Here is an 18,577-nt window from a genome sequence, read left to right as displayed (position 1 = left end):
CAGACTTTTCTTCCCAATCACGCCCTTCCAGGTATCTCCATTATGCCTAACATGAGCATTAAAGTTACCCATTAAGATTACCAAGTCAGTATGTGGCACTCTTTCAAGCTCTTCACTCATCCTCTCCAAAAAGACAGAATACTCAGAAAAGTTGTTTTGTGCATATGCGTTTTGTGCGATATGAGTTTTTCTCTATGTGACTCTTAGTTGCATTGAGGCAACCCTCTCGTCCACCAGAGAAAACTCCAAAGACCTCAGCTTGTGAGTATCCCCACACCAACCCAAGGCCTTTCACACATTGGAACTCCAGAGACGAAGAGATAGACCACACCCAATCAGGAAGTTTGTTTCCAAAATGCATGCTATGTGTGGAGGTGTTGCCAGCTGTATTTAGCTGGTATTTTTCCACCTCCTGCACCAGCTCAGGCTCCTTTCACATAAAAGAAGTGATGTTACAATTTTCCGAAAGCCAGTCTCTGTTGCCAGGGTCTAGAGCAGTGTTTCTCAGACTTTTTGGTGTTGTTACCCACTTTTTCCCATATAAATGCCTCCCTTATTAAGTCTGAATCAAGCAAGATTGTCTAATCAGAGGGGATAATCCAACTTAGTGAATCAACCTTAATCGTCAAAGGTGTTCCCCTTGGTGAATTGAGCACGATTGTCAGAGTTAGGGGGTGGCTGGTGGATCGAGTGTTGTGACCCCCCTTGACCCACTCCAAAAACCACTACCAATATAAACAATAGCAACTTGTGACCCACTACTGGTTGAGAAGTACTGGTCTACAACAACTAGGTCTTTCCTTCCTATGCCTGCCACTAGCCTGGCATCGCACCTGACCCTCAACTTTCATCTTGCAGGTGGTGAGCCCACAAGTTCATCACCATTTTGGGTTAGGTTGCCCAACCACCAGGTGTTCGCCATTGAACACCAGCCCCAGGTCTTGCCCCAGGTCTTGCCCCAGTGCTGAGTTTGGGAACCCTATGCTGGATAAATTTAAGTAGTTTTGATTATTTTTATTGTTATGACGGTCATTGTGGACCATTTTTTGTGTTACCTTTCGCCCCAGATAACTTCATCAATTTAGAACCTACCAGAAGCATAAAGCTCTGGATGTGAGCATCCCTAAGGTGCACAAGCCCAACCACCACAGAATGTTGACGGTCCAGGGTGGGATGCTCACTTCTCATAGGAAATATAATTAACCAAGGAAAACTCTTGTGTACATAGTGAAAAATAGATACTGTATATCTGTGAGTCACCAGCAAAGCACATTGTGCTACCTGGGTACGCACAATAATACATTTACATAATAAAAATACTCTTGCAACAGCAGTACAATCAAGAATGTGGTGTAAATGTAAAGACAAAATTATATGAGGAAAAAAAACACTTAATAACATTGTCCTCAGGGCAAGATCCAACCTGCGAACGTTGCAATCAAGCTCCGGGTCACATGTTTTGGGCCTGCACCAAATTAACATCATTTTGGACCAAAATCTTTAAATGCCTTTCAGACAGCCTTGGTGTCACAATCCCTCCTAACCCACTAACAGCTGTGTTTGGTGTACTCCCTGAGAAGGACAAACAAACTGTGATTGCCTTTGCTACACTATTGACACGTAGACTTATTTTGCTCAACTGGAAAAATCCTATTTCTTCCCTTTTAAGTCAGTGGGTAACTGATGTTATATATTATTTGAAACTGAAAAAAAATCAAATTCGCACTTAGAGGATCTGTACAAAACTTTTTCAGAACCTGGCAGGATCTAATTAATAACATTTTAGAATAAAATAATTGTTTCAAACCTTTTTTCTTTTTTCTTTTTTTTTTTGTTAAACTTGAGCTATGTGTATGGAATGTTATTTGATTTTAATAAAGTCAATAAAATAAGTAAATAACATTGTCCTAGGGAGCCATAATCTATCCCAGTAACAGACATATCCACACCAGTTTAGAGTTACCAGCTAACCTAACCTGCACAGGAGTGCCCAGACACAGCTCTCACAAACATAGATGGTGCCCAGATGTTGATACAAGCCCTGGTCTCTGGAGCTGTTTGGCAACAGTACTAACGTGCTTATAATGAATGGTATAAAGTTTGTCTGATCTAATCTAATAATATGAAATAAAGACAAAGTCATAGGCAACATGACTTCATAATAACAGGACAGTTTATTCAAGGAAGAGTTTAGGCTTAATCACAGCTTGCACTGCTTTTAGAATGGACAGTTTAGGAAATCTCCAGGAAACATGTTTCTATAGTAGAAACAGAAAGACAGCTATCATATTGCTAGGTTTCAGATTTCTTTGTAATCTTTTCATTTAAACAAAGTTAAATGTATAAGATTACACCTTCATTTTTAAACAAATGTTTTTTAAATACGTCTTATTAAGCTTCAATGCTAAAATTAAATGTTTCTCAAATGCAATGCATGAAACCTGATTGAAAGTGCTAGCCATTTACGGAATATACTAAAGGGAACAAATTGAAATTTTCAGCTTATTTGGTTTGGTTTGAAAATGAGAGCTATAGTTGAGAAAACTATGCACTTTAGATAATTTCCTTATATATCTATAAATAAATCTTTAGCTTAAAAGCTAGACATTAATTTGATAAGTTGTTTTTTTTACCAGCGATATTGATGTTATATTGTAACAGTTGTGCAGTTTGGAAGCAGTTGTGAACCAACCCTACCAGATAATTCTCACTTTGTCCTGTTTGTGCATAGCTGTTCCAGATTTTTTATTGGGCAGTTTGGAACATGTGTACCACCTCCTCCATTTTTTTCAGTCTGTCTCATTAAGTTGTTTGTTGTCATTTAGTTTTCTGAGTTCCCAGAATTTGCTTGTTGATGTACCAAGAATGGTTTACATCTGTTTAGCTGGCTCAGGACTTAGGCACCATGCTATCACTGAGTCCATAAGTGCCACACTATACCAGAATATTCTACTAGAAAATGTGAAATTATCTGATCATCTCCTTTTCAGCACACTTCATATGTCAGTGTCTTATGTTGAAAATGTTCTCCCAGGGCTCTAAGAATGTAAACCTCTTTCAACTGCACTTTGAATGACTGGTTTATCTTTTCCATATGTCTATGGTCACACATTGCTAACACAGCCTTGACAGGTACATAAGGTGGCTAACCTTCTTTATAACAGTATTTATTTTCACTTGTCATGAATATCTTGGGTGGTTGAGGTGATGCATGTAGTTCATGGGCTTATTTTCTAGTTGCAATAATAGATGGAAACATCATGTAGTATTTTGGAAAACACTGGAACTCCTGTGTTTACTGCTGAGATTTTTTTGAATCTTAGAGGTTATTGATGGCAAAAGCAATGGTTTCAAAATATTGAGTGAGTTAGAACATCAGAGGGGAAAGATTTTCCTTTGTTAAACACCATGATACTGTTTTAGTTAGTAGCTCTCTCTGACTTGGTGCTAATTTACTCAGAAGGGCTCTTTTATCTTTCTGGCAAAAAGAACACAAATTATCACTGAGCTTAGCAAACTGTGTACATTTCTAATGACTCAATCACCACTCTTTCATCACCTTCACTAGGAAACTATAGTTTTGGTTTTCTGGGAAGCTGCGTTACCAGTCTCCACCATCTCCGCAGTTTTCTCACCTAGGTATTATGGTCAAAGCTATTCATAGCTGTATCAGTGTTTAGTAATATGGTATATAAATAAAAACATCTTGTTCTGTTCTCACTACGCTACTTACAATTCATTTCTGATATCCTTAATAAATAAAAAAACTTGATCCCAAAAAAACAGCCTGTTTAAACAGCATGAACAATGTAAATGAATTCCTACATTTTCTGTTTTAAAATGGTAAATCAGTGAAATACAGCTAACTTCTGATTCTTCTCATACTGCTTGAGATCTAAAAGACATGAAAATTTGACACTTGCTATACGTCTATTCTGTAATCTATAAAATATACATAATGTCAATAGGAGTGATGTTTAATACAATTTTGTATGTTGCTGCAGTCGTGAACTGAGTGCTAAACAATTGGCGTTAGGATTAATACACTTGCCTTTAATTGAATTAGTCTATTTCATAAACAGTTAATGTTTGGATGCTAGATTATGTGTGCTGCTATCTTTTATAAAGAGGTGCAACAACATCACAGGCCACAAACGGTCCATAGCACGTGACTATCAACAGGGAACACCCCTATAAACAATACGACCAAACCTGTGGCAAACAAAATTCAAAATGGTGATTATTCCAAAATATCCTAAACAAAACAGTGATGTCATAATGTCATCAAAATAACATGAAAATATTTCACATAGAAAAATGGGATAATGTGCCTACAAATCATTACACAAGACTCAAAAATGGATCTAACCAATTCCTAACTGCTGGATGTAGTTAATACATTTTACTTTTTAGAGATAATATTTGTACAGTAAAGTGGTAGAAAATAAAACCGTTACCATTCATTTCACTTTCACCCCATTTATCCTGACAGACAGATGACTTGAAAAATATGTAAATGAAAAATCTCTTAACCATGCTCACTTCCATGTAAGAAACCAACTTTTTAAAATTCGTCTGTGATGTATTGTTTTTTAGATTTACTTGGTGTACATTTTATCTGTCAACCTTGTTACATACTCAGGTGCAGTGACATGTTCTGTGTTTATTACTGCCTTCTCCCAGCATGGTCACTGTCTTTCTGAAGTCTGCATGTTCTGCTTGTGTCAGTGTGGTGTATCTACAGTTTCTCTAGCTTTGTCAGGTATTGCAAAGGCATTCATGCTAGGCTGGCTTGATATATTGTATGAATATTTTTTATAAGTTCTTTCAAATGAAGAATAATGGTAACAATTGTAATTTCAGTTAGATGTACAGATTGTTTAAATGGATTCCCTTAGTCTTTATGGTATATTTCTAGTTGTAATCTTTAGGTCCAGTGCATCCACTACAGACACAGGAGGAAATGCCATTTATTCATAATAATGTGGTTTCCAATTTTGACCATTAGTGTAATTTTTTTAAGAATCTGTACACCTGTTAAAATTCCTAAAGTCCAAGAAAAACATCATATTGTACTTTTACTGATTAAACTTATTTTTTAAACTACTTTGTTATAGTTTATATAAACACACAAAATGCACTAAATTAATGCAAAAGGATATCGCACTCCTCTTGATTAGAGTTACTGTAGGATTTGTGCATATCACAGGTAGCCATACTGCTTGGTTACCTTAATAACAGCCTACTGGAGCAAAGTTAATTCAGAGAATTCTGGTCGGATATTGTGGAAAATTCCCAAGGGTGTGCCATACAAGCCACCAACCATTGGTCACATATTTTTGTGGTCACCAAACACCTCAAACATGAAGAGATGCATTTGAAATATCGAATTGCTCTGGGACTGAACAGAGTCGTGTGAAAATTGTAATATTCTACAAGATCCTGTTGAAGGCACGAGTAGCACATATCTTCTTATTATGAGAAAAAAAGCCAGAGAAATATCAGTCGACGTTGCAGTGTGCAAATATGGCCTATTGATTTGACAGTCATTTTATTGTTTTAATGCCTCCTAGAAATGTGTATTGGTTTCCATGAAAGTAATAATGGGACATAACTTACAGTTGGTAATGTGGTGCCTTTAGCATGATAACTGATATCACTAGGTGTGGCAGTTAAACTATATTCCCATATTGCTTTTGGAAATATTTTTTCCACTTAAAGTAATCTGAACTTTAAAATGGTTCCTCCTTTAACCTTTCCAGAAAGTAACCATTCATCCCAAAATAGAAATAGGAGGTAATAGTAATTAATCATGCAGCTTGGATTCGAATTTTATTGTTATCAGGCACTTGACACTAACTACTGCACTTCTTCCTCTGTCATGCTATCTTGAATAAGATTGGTAATATTTTATAACAGGAGAATTAGTTTGATATACAATTTGTTTAAAGTTTGGATGTTGAACGCCGTAGAGACTTAGTGTTGTTAGTATATATTTTTTCAGATCAAGCAAAATATAGTAATTGTACTCGTATCATAGTATGTAAAAAGCTGACCTTAAAACCAGAAAAAATCAAATCCCATTGTTACCCAGTTAAATGGTCCTGAACAAGGCACTTAAGCCACTTTATACTCCCATTATGAATTATAATCTCCTTAAATTCTGCGGTGGGTTGGCACCCTGCCCAGGATTGGTTCCTGCCTTGTGCCCTGTGTTGGCTGGGATTGGCTCCAGCAGACCCCCGTGACCCTGTGTTCGGATTCAGCGGGTTGGAAAATGGATGGATGGATGGATCTCCTTAAATTACATATATGGCATTTTTTCTTATAAAGTGGTTGATATGTCTGCTACTGCAAAAGTGTTATATCACTCTGCTTTGACTGAAGAAGTGTGTGCTGTGTATCATAAACCAAGCTATAGTATGAACTAGCATAATTTCTGCATCATCACTATAAAAATGTGACTTTACCCTTGTACTCTGAGATGGAGATGACACAGAAGCAATCAGGCATGTTAAAAATCTATTAATTTGTAATCATTAATGAAGAAATAGCAGACATTGTTAGTAAGCAAAATCACAACAGAGACAAACTATGGTCTTTGTTTGACTTTGTTTGTTTCAGTAGAAGACAGGATGGTGCTTCAGTGATTTGTACTGTTAGATTCTATGGTCAAGTGCTAGCTGTGTGAAGTTAGCACCTTCCTCTTGCTCATGAATGTTCTCTGGTCTACTCATACATCCTAAAGATGCCTAAACTGGCCAGAAGTGTGAGGAGGTTTATATGTGTTGAGGTGCACTGTGATGGACTCTAAAGGATGTGCATGCTAGGTTAACTGCTGATTCAGAATGGGCTTGGTGAGAGTGATGAATCCCTTTTGGGTTCATCTCTTATGCTCTTTGCTCAACACAACACTGTATTGGGAAAAGTTGATCCAGAAAATGGATGAATAGTTGACACAGGTTTGTTAATGGGTGTGTGGATTTAATTTACCAACCAAAGCTCTGTCTCCTCATTAAGTTATGCCCACACCTTGTTGCTATTGCTAAGTTAAATATAAAATTACAACTTTTAGGTAACTAAAAAGCCATAAACCCCTGCAGTTAATTCTAATACAGTAAAGTCTTGCTTTAATATGATGTACATTACTGCATTTAGCTCTTACTCACTTGATGTCTAGTGACCAGCAGCACATCTTTGACTTTTTATGACAACTTTCATAGGAGCAGCATGAGGATGTAGTCCAGAGGTAGCCAACACGGTGCCCGCGGGCACTTGGTCGCCCGCAGGGACCATGTGAGTTGTCCACAGGGCATGTTCTAAAAATAGCACTAGACACTATAGAGCTCAGTCTAAAAATGGTATTTATTGGTGTTGTTACTCTTTTTGAATCAGTAACACTTGCATTGATGTAGATTGGGGTCAAAGTTCAATATTGTGCACAAGACAAACCTCCATCTCACTCTTTGCTGAGACAAGCAAACGGGCACAGCTACGATGGAGAGCTAGATGCAGTTTTTACCTCCTAAAAATAAAGAAAAACATTGCAGAAAAGCTAAGGAAAATTTCCAATATATTAATAATTTCATTAAAGGTGAACCGATCAACTTTGTTATTCAGGAAGTTTGTATCAAACAAGTAGCCCTTCGTATTACTCAGTACCCTTGAAGTAGCTCTCAGTTTCAAAAAGGTTGGTGACCCCTGATGTAGTCAATACGCTTACACCACATTCTAACAAGGTGCCTTATTTATAAAAAGATTCTACAAACAGATTTGAATGTACAGGATTTACAAAACACAAAACTAATGTTGAAATGTTGTTACACACAGTGCCTGAAGTGGAAACACATAAGTGCTAGTGCTCTGTGTTTTTGTTGGCTTCTTGGTCCTCCTCCCGATGTGCCGGTATGGCAAACCCTAGGGATTTTTCAGTCGCGATGATATATGAACATTAGATCAGAGTGGGAGGTGTGGAGAAGGGGGTTCACCTTGGCGATGCTGGTTTGCAACCATTTACTGCTGTTAAGCCACAGTAAAAAATGGAATACTGCCAGTACTACTATTCTCATTTGTCTTCATTCAGTATACTTACTCGTGATAGTATGAGATTTATACAAAATATTTTATGTGATATTCAGCTAATATAAAGTGTGAAAATCTTAAACTTAAAGACGAAATGAACATCCAAAATGTGAATGCATTATATTGGTATAGGTCAGCAGAAGGAAGACCACCGACAACAAGCAATAGTACTATTTGCTTAAAGTAAAAACGAAAAACATATGCAATATTAAAATGTTTTATTTTATTTTTCTGTAGACACTAGTGAAACACTGTTGTTTGTGTCTCATTATTTCAGATATCACTTAATTAAATTGTGACGAGGCAGGCACAGTGACACAGTGGTAGTGCTGCTGCCTCACTACAAGGAAACTGGGGTTCAAGTCCTGTGTGATCCCTGTGTTGCATGTTCTCCCCAAGTCTATATTGTTTCCCCCAGGTGCTCTGGTTTCCTCTCAAAGACATGCAGGTTGGGCAGATGGGTAGTAGATAATTAATTGTCCCCTGATGTGAGGGTGTGTTTATGTGTGTGTTCATTTCTGTGATGGACTGGTGTCCTGTACGGTGAATGTCCCTGCCTTGCTCAGATAGGCTCTTGTGACTGTACTCTGGATAATCTGGTTTAGAAAATGTACAGATAAATGGTGACATTCACTTCACTGGTCATCACTAATTAGCATATTGTGTTCCCTATATTTATGAACAGAAGAGTAAGGAGCCTTCACTACACTTGCTTTGCTAGAGGATTTTGCTAATGGTACACAAAGAGCACATCTTCAGAGAGACTTTTTTACTACTGCTGATGAGTGGGTTAGTCAGCCTTTATTGGCTACCAACAGCCGTCTTTAAGGATCTTTGCCAGATGCTGAGTTCCACTTTGTACTAAATGCATTAACACTGTCCCAGTAGAGATTCAAGTTCTGTGTGTGCATCGGTTCTTTGCAACAGAGATAACTAGCAGACTTATTGGAAATATTTCAGACTATACTCAGTTCAGACTTGCCTCCTGTTTCAAAGGCTATCATTCACAGTTCTCCATTGTTCATCAGTTTCCCCAATAATTAAAGGGTTCAGGGTCCAATTATGATGGGATTTGAGCAGCCGATGGGATTTTCAGATTTAATCGGTCCAATAGATAGCACCTATTTTCAATACAATTTATGAATTTCCCCTTGGGATTAATAAAGTATCTATCTATCTATCTATCTATCTATCTATCTATCTATCTATCTATCTATCTATCTATCTATCTATCTATCTATCTATCTATCTATCTATCTATCTATACAAGGTCATTCACTTATGTTGAAAAGGAAATGCTGACATTCTGTAATATTCTGATTATCTGTCACAAATTCTTGCCATTTCTATTGCATTATATTTTATTATGAAAGCATGTTTGAGGGTGTTCTCTGGTTGGAGAAGATACACCCTTTCAAGTGTGCAGAATTATATGATGATTGGTGATTTATAAATATGTCATAAGTGGGAAGGATTTAGGCATATTACTTTTTATAAATTGTTTGAGATAATTTTATTGGAAATAATCCAATACTGAGAAAGAAGGTTCAGAATGTGGATGGAATTTTGAAGAGACCTTGCAGTGCAATGTATGAGCGTAAAAAAATGTACATATTAGATATGTTCCTAGAAATTACTCACTTAAGCACTCTGGTAGGCAGAATATGATAAATCATTCATCTTAATTTACATAAAAGCCATCTTTATAGTCCTGCGGTGGGTTGGCACCCTGCCCAGGATTGTTTCCTGCCTTGTGCCCTGTGTTGGCTGGGATTGGCTCCAGCAGACCCCCGTGACCCTGTGTTCGGATTCAGCGGGTTGGAAAATGGATGGATGGATGGGCCATCTTTATATTGCTCCTTCAATACATGTAATCTAGTTTGAAATCTTTGTTTCTTTACTTGTCTTTCTAATGCTATGCAGAAATATTCTTTACATCACTGAGAAATTAAACAAAGAAAAGAACAATTCATAAACACTAAACATTCACTGCTTTAATGTGGCACAATGTGTAAAAATAAAAAAAATTACGTATAACCTTATATAACCTATATAACTTAACCTCATGCATTACTCTGTACACTCCATTTAGTTCATGAATTCAGATTCAAAATGCATGCAATACAGGAAGAGTAAATAAGCAGGTGGCTACCAAAAACTGACATAACCATAGTTGCATAAGTTTGGAAAAATTCCTGCAAATTCTTTTGAAAATATTTGTCATTAGCTTTATAAGAACATTTTGTCTTTATACATTAGAAGTTTAACAGTATGGAACATACCATTATTTTCCAAAGTGTGCTTCTTCCAGACGGTTGTGAAATAACAAGTTTCTTGCTCAGTAAAAAGTCAGCAGTCACTTTTGAGATTTTATTTTCTTGTGAGAAGGAAAACTCAAGTCAAAGAAACGAGTCCTGTATTCTTAAAGCGACTGTCCATTGGTTGGTTCCTTTTAGATCATGTGTAAATGCAAAACATAAAGTTACTTTAACATGTGAGCTTATCATGTGCTTTGTACTCAAGCATGAAATAGCTTAAAGGTAGCTTGTTAGCATTTACTAATTAGTAGAACTTGTTTTCTGTATGCAGCCCATTTGTAAAATAACCAAAGGTCTCTGATTAATATGTAACAATAGCCCTAATTCTGTTAATCATCCTTGAAAACCCCAAACAAGACCTAAGGCTTTTGGTAATGCTTTGTAAAACACTTGTTTAAATGTTTAAATAGCTAATAAGCTCACGCTAATTGAACTCAATGATAATGGCCAGCTTTCTCATTAAAGCAATACGTGGCTAAAAGATCATTTTGTCATAACCAGAAGAAACTTGATTACAGCTTGTCCTACTCGACCTTGTGGGCACAGGGGTGCAAAAGGTTATCTTATGCTACTTTTTCAGATCATATTAATAAAAAGAAGATATTAGTTTCATAGTTTTAGAATGTGATCATGTATGGTGTTAATAGATATGCTGTACGAACACAAGTGTAAAGTTACAATTCTGTGAAACTCTGTTTATATTTATTACCCATGGCTATAAGCTGTTCACACCCATATACTGTAATTATCTATATTCTGTGTTCTCATTTATGAAAGAGCCTGTGAAAGTCTACCTGTTTCCTGGAAACCCTGCAAAGTTTACATGAAAAAGCTTTTCTTTCCTCTGTCTGGAGACACTATTTTTTGCAACTGCAACTTTTTATAAATGACAAGCTACCCAATATTTCGACACTGTGATTAACAAATGACATTTGTTATTAAACATTAATTTAAATAAAGCACCTTTTAATAGAAAGCATCTCAGCAAAGTAAAAGTATTGGCATATGGTACCGTCAATTTCTACAATTATATATAAATCAAATCTAGCTTAAGGTTGCAGAAATAGACTTAAAGCTCAGAACCAAGATGTACAATACTAACTGTAAGAGGTTGTTAAGGCACAGAAGAAAGCAGCTTATTGACGTGGGAATAACGATAAGCTAGTTGACTTCAAATAATGCCAATAAGTACTGAAGCACATGGCATTGTAGCACCAACGATAGACGGCATTCTAACAACATTTTTTTTCCCTCTGTTCACTTCTTAGATGCAATAAGGGCTAGAATGCATTCTCATGTGCTTACTTGTTTTAAGTTATACAGTGGGGCTATAAAAAATCCTTTCAACTTCCACCATTTCACACTCTGTCCTGCACCTCAGAAACTAAATCTTTGTGTGATTTTTTTTGTATCGATAATAACTGTAAATTTGAAGCAGGACTGTACTCATAGTACACAGAATTTGAACTGAAAACATTGCTGGGTTACTTCCCTACTCAGGTTTCTCTAAAAATGTTAACATTTTCTTCTGAAAATATTCAAATCCTCCGGAGCCTACCAAGCAATAAACAAACCAGTCAATGTCATATTGCACACATGCACACATCCACAATCACTCATACTGCGTCAGCTTAGAGACCCTAATAAACCTGAACTGTCATAAATACCTACATATCATAATCATCCCCCCATTTATTCTCTAAACCTGTGCTTTCCCTTTCACCTGAAGTAGAGTTCTAGTCTTTTTATTATTATTAAACACAAGGCAAGGACCAAACCTTGAAGGATGTCAAATTCACCCTAGGCATATTATAGTGAATTGTTTTGCTTATTTAATCATTATATTCAAAATTAGTTAGACATCATAGAGGTGCAAACACAAATAAAGTGAACTACATAAGAATGTAATCATACTGACTGTTAAGTTATTCCAAAAGTGCTGTTAGAACAACAACAACAACATTTATTTATATAGCACATTTTCATACAAACAATGTAGCTCAAAGTGCTTTACATGATGAAGAAAGAGAAAAAAGACAAAATAAATAAGAATTAAAATTAGGGAACACTAATTAACATATATTAAAAGTAAGGTCCGATGGCCAGGAATGACAGAAAAAACAAAAAAAAAACTCCAGACTGCTGGAGAAAAAAAATAAAATCTGCAGGGGTTCCAAGGCCACGAGACCGCCCAGCCCCCTTCTAGGCATTCTACCTAACATAAATGACCTCAATCAGTCCTCATTGCATTCAGGGTTCTCATGGAAGAACTTGATGATGACGGTCATAGGGACTTCTGACCTTTAATCCATCAATGTAGAAGAGGTATGAGCATAAATAAAACTATGTATTCAATTTGCAAATGCTTCTGGAGTGAATTCCAGAAATTAAAATAATTTAATTCATTAATTTTCAATCTCACTTAATGCAGTACGGGTTGGGAAGGGGTATAGCACAGCGCCATCGAGTGCAAATTAGGTACAATCTATGAATAAGGTGTCAGTCTATTCCAATTCATGCTGTCATAGGGCCCCTCGTACACACACCCACACTAACTCGTACTTGGCCAGTTTTGAGTCAACCTAACCTAAGCATTTCAGATTTGCAGGAGGAAAACTATAGATTACCAAGCAAAACCCATCACACTTACAGGGAGATACCCGTAGCATTTAAACCCAGGACTGTGGAGTGGTAAAGCAGCTGGGAAAACACTATTTCAAAACATGTTTTATCCATCCATCCATATTATTAGTCTGCTTATCTAGGGCAAGGTCACAGGGAAACTGGAGCCTGACCCAGCAATCATCAGGCACAAAGCAGGAACACCATCTGGTCTGAGCAGTATTCTATCACGGGATGAACAAACATGATCACTAGGGCCATTTTAAACAACCTCAATTTATCTAACCCGTTAGACTGTGGACTGTGGAAGGAAACCAGAGAACCCAGCAGAAATCCACACGGACATGGAAAGAACATGCAAACTCCTTGAAGGGGGCACATGGCACGCGAGGCAGTAGCAGTATGACTGTGCCACCATGTCACTAAAAATATGTCCGCTATTTTTTATGCTTTAAAAATGGACTACCTATATACTCAAAGGGGTCATTATATGCTACTTTTCCCTTTTCACAGTTATGTAATGATTTTAATTTGCACCTGTAGACACACCTGATAAATGGGTTCAGTAATCGCACACATAACAGTGCTTTTTTTCAATTTGTGTTTTTTAAAAAATGTGTGTTAAATTAATAATTTGTATTAGTAAGAACAGGGCTTTTGCATTTTGTTGACATCTGTTATACCTTTTTGGTTTTACTCAAACCATAGTTAGTCTTGTTAATGTTATGGTAATTCATATCATAATTTCTCATCCTAATAATTTAATCTGTTGACAAAACACATTATCCTTACTTCTGTTTGTAAAATCTAAATTTTTGTATCAATATTTTGCAGTGATTCTTTTATATATACCATGCTTAGCTTAGATATTGTTTTGGGACTCTTGAGAATGAAGTAATATACTTTATGTGAATAATATATTGTTAAAGTGCTTCTGGATATATAACCAAATATAAATTCAAAGCATAATTTTTATTTATCTAATGTTGAATTTCAAGTTAATGAAATTCCTGAATTTGCCATTATCTAGATACATAACCATTAATTTATCCTGGTTAGCTTTCCTTTATGTTAGTTATAACATTTACAGTATATTAGTTAAATGGCTTAAGTCAAAAAAAATGTCTTCAGTTCAATGTTACTGTGAATTTCAATTTGCAGTTATTATGCGCTTTATAGAGTTTGTGGAGTTAATTGAGTGTCCTCGTGGTTGAAGGCAAGGCTCAGTCAAAAATTAGAAACAATGAAATGTCAACCTGTCCTTCAAACACAAGATTTGGTTGGCTGGTGCAGGTAAACACTAGGTCATTGCAAATATCCAGCACAACTAGTGTTGTTTGGACAGCAAAATGGCTGGTTATTGGTTACATCAGTGCAACACTGGTTTTAATTTGGGATTCTATCTGTTCATTTTATAATCTGTTGCTTCCTTCTTCTATATGTGTCAATTTGCAAAATTTACATCGCAAGAAATGATCATCCTGTATTTCCTTCCAACATTGAATATTGGGTAGGTAGGTGCATATTTCTGGATAGAGGGATAATTCGTGCTGTCTCATCCTAGATTTCTAATGAAATGACACTGAATAGACTTAGCAAAAAATGTCAATAGTTCTACTTCAACCAAGGTGATGGAACATTATTAATATTGAGTGATGTAATGCTTAGCTTTGCTGCCTCAGAGTGTAAGATTCCTGTGTTCAAATTCCACCTCCCGTTCTTGCCATTCCTGGCATGGGTTTTCATTTCATGTCCCAAAGACTTGTGTGTTAGTTTGACTGGCAGCTCAAAATGTGGCCTGTGCTCTGAGAGAGTGAGTGTATGTGTGTGTGTGTGTGTAAGTGTGCCTTGTGATAGACATACCCCCAGTCCTGGGTAGCCCCCTGCGCTATTGCTGCTGCTGTCGGTCTAGACACCAGCTACCTGTGGCGCACAACTGGATGAATTATTTAAAAAAAATAAACAGATGGGCTAATTAATATTTAATTTAAAATACCAAAGGAAGTGTCGGTCATGGCCTAAAAAATGAGAAATATTGGGAGAGCACTTGCTCACAGAACAGTGAATAATTATTACTGGACAGAAAAAGAACAACCAGAGGATTTTTTGGGTGTGGAGGGCTATATATTGCATTTGTTGATATCCCAAAAGAGAGAAGATTAAGAATATTGCTTTGTAGTTGTAACAAATACTCACAGAATGATCCTACTTCAGCAGTGATGACATGGGTCACATTAACATTTTCCATTATACAAGACTTGTTTTATGCCAATGTGATGAGTACTGTACTGAATTTAATATATGTTTGAGAAATTCAGCAGAATTTACCTGGTAGATCAAACAATTATTTTCTGTATGTTTTTTCAAACAACTCTAAAATAAGTGCATTGCCTTCTGTTAGAAAATTTCACTATTGCATCAAGTTGCTGTTTAATCAATTTAATAGTGGCCGAGTCCCCCACTCAGAACCCCCTGAATATGTCAGGACATGAACTTAAAAAGGTGTTGAGAGTGTGACATAAGGGCATTGGCCCATGTTGACTCCTGTCCTACTGAGTTAGCTGGTGGTGAAACTCTTCTTCAGATAACTCATTTCATATCATGCCACAGAGACTTCATTGAATTGAGAACTGACAAAGCTACTACTAGTCACCATTAGGTTCCTTCATATGTTCCAGGAAATCTCCTAACGGTGTGACATGCAGCATTATGGTTTTTTTTCTCAATATGACTATGACAGTACCAGTAATGTGCTACATTCAAAGCCAATCTTTAGTCTTAGTCTTTCTGAATTGTACACAGAGGTGTCTTAGTGCCTGTTTACATTTAAGCTAGCAATGGTGGCACATTCTGCATGCTTCTTTCACTGATTGAGCAGCTAGTTTTGTGGGAATGGAAGGAGTACATAGTAATGGAGCCCAATCAATGTGTTTCATAGTTGCCAATAAAAAAGAGCTATAGACATCCTTTTCACATCTATTGACTTTTTAAATCCAAAAACTTTATTTTTCAAAATGTATCTATTGAGAGAACATTTTTTATAGGTGTTTAGGTTATTATTGTCACATGTAAAGAATTACAGACATTCTTACTTGGATGTACAATTAACATGCATCCCTTTACCACACTCTGGTGTCCTGGTTAATGATCATAACCACCATACCTCAGACCTCTTGTCTTCCTTACCTGAAAAAATCTGATTTCGTTAGTACTTCAAAACTTTGCTTGCTCAGTGGGTGTTAAATACCATAATTCTTTTTTCCTTCTTTTCTTTTGTTTTTCCTTTGCAAGTTAAGTTACATGCTGAATAAATGCCATCTAGATTTATATACTTCTCAAAAAAATTAAAGGAACACTTTTTAATCAGAGTATAGCACCAAGTCGATGAAACGTCTGGGATGTTGATCTGGTCAGTTAAGTAGCAGAGGGGTTTGTTAATCAGTCTCAGCTGCTTTGGTGTTAATGAAATTAACAACAGGGGCACTAGAGGGGCAACAATGAGACCACCCCCAAAACAGGAATGGTTTAACACAGGGGTGTCGAACTCCAGTCCTGGAGGGCCGCAGTGGCTGCAGGTTTTCATTCTAACCATCTTCTTAATTTGTGACCAGGTTTTGCTGCTAATTACTTCTTTTAATTAGCTTGACTCAGGCCCCTTACTTGTTCCTTTTTCCTTAATTAGCGGTCAAACAATAATGAGACACAAAACAAGCGGCCACATGACCAGCTCACCTGTGCCCATCACACAGAATCTGAAAACAGAGAAAGGTGGAGGTCTCAGTAAGGCTGATCTCTCAGGTCATCAAAATATCTTGATGGTGTTCTTATAAAAAAACATAAAATCATCAGTTTTGGAAATGTCTGCTGTGGTAGAATGAATAATTAAATAACGGCTTTAATTAACAGCAAGCATTGTGCTTCTCATTAAGAAACTGGTTGGAGTTTGAAGCCCCAGTTTAAGCTGGTTATCTGTTGGCTTGTTTCACATCTCATTTCTTTTTGGCTGTGATTTAATGAGGAAACGGATCAATGCAGAGGACTGAATCCTTAAAAGCAGGGCTATTATAATGAAGGGAAAAAAAGTGAATTAGCAGTGAAACTGGTTACTGATGAGGAAAAGGGTTACAATGAAAGCCTGTAGCCACTGCAGCCCTCCAGGCCTGGAGTTCGACACTCGTGGTTTAACAGATGGAGGCCGCTGACATTTTTCCCTCCTCATCTTTTCGGAATGTTTTTTCTCTAGTTTTGCATTTGCCATAGAATAGCAGAATTGGCAGGTCCACCACTGGCACCCTGTGCTTTTCACAGATGAGAGCACGTTCACCCTGAGCACATGTGACAGATGTGAAGGGTCTGGAGAAGCCGTGGAGAACGTTATGCTGCCTGTAACATCAGTTGAGCATGACCGGTTTGGTGGTGGGCCAATGATGGTCTGGGGAGGCATATCCATGGAGGGACACACAGACCTCTACAGACTAGACAACGGCACCTTGACTGCCATTAGGTATCGTGATGAAATCCTTCGACCCATTGTCAGACCTTATGCTGGTGCAGTGGGTCCTGGGTTCCTCCTGGTGCACGACAATGCCCGGCCTCATGTGGTGAGAGTATGCAGGCAGTTTCTGGAGGATGAAGGAATTGATACCATTGACTGGCCCCCACGCTCGCCTGACCTAAATCCAATAGAACACCTCTGGGATATTATTTTTCGGTCCATCCGATGCCACCAGATTGCATCTCAGAATGTCCAGAAGCTCAGTGATGCCCTGGTCCAGATCTGGGAGGAAATCCCCCAGGACACCATCCGTTGTCTCATTAGGAGCATGCCCTAACGTTGTCAGACATGCATACAAGCATGTGGGGGCCATACAAACTACTGAGTACGATTATGAGTTGTTGCAATGAAATTTCGGCAAAATGGACAAGCCTGCCACATCATTTTTTCACTTTGATTTTCATGGTGTCTTTGATTTCAGCCCTCTGTAGGTTGATCATTTTCATTTCCATCAAATGATGTGGCATCCTTTCATTCTTAACACATTACCCAGTCCATATCATTACAGATATCCAGCAGGCAGCATTTTTTACCCATTGAGATCTGATGTGGTTTTCCTTTAATTTTTTGAGCAGTTTATTTAGACTTATAACTCAAGCCTGGGATCAATTATTTCAATCATTTTAACTTTAATTTATAGTCTCAAACACTTGGCACTGAGTAATCAATGCTTATTCTTGGTTAAGTAATACAATCAACAAATCTCTTTCAAAACAATGGAAATCACTTACACCAATAAGAAACATTTGAGTCATTCATTGTTTGTGAAGTTCACAAAATGCTGAATAAAATTGTTCTCATATGCCATGGCTTTATACCTTAAATATTGATATACCATTTCATCAATTTTAGTGTTGTATCTCTGAAAGGGGAAATATATAAATAAAGGAGATCTTAGACAAGATGCATCTTCATGGATGAATATTGTCTGGAATCCAACCAATTGTTAAATTTGCTTAATCCACTTTTAAAGTTGCATGGAAAAGAATCCATCCAAATA

General features: G+C 37.1%; 1 protein-coding gene across 6 annotated transcripts in view; it reads left to right on the top strand.

Annotated features, from left to right (window-relative positions):
• slc4a4a (solute carrier family 4 member 4a) overlaps positions 1 to 18,577 on the top strand; it is a 285,556-nt gene that overhangs the window by 111,775 nt on the left and 155,204 nt on the right. The gene's annotated exons all lie outside the window — the stretch shown is intronic.

The sequence above is a fragment of the Erpetoichthys calabaricus genome, chromosome 7, assembly GCF_900747795.2.
Source record: "Erpetoichthys calabaricus chromosome 7, fErpCal1.3, whole genome shotgun sequence".
NCBI lineage: Eukaryota > Metazoa > Chordata > Cladistia > Polypteriformes > Polypteridae > Erpetoichthys > Erpetoichthys calabaricus.
This window is presented reverse-complemented; position numbering and strand designations above follow the sequence as displayed.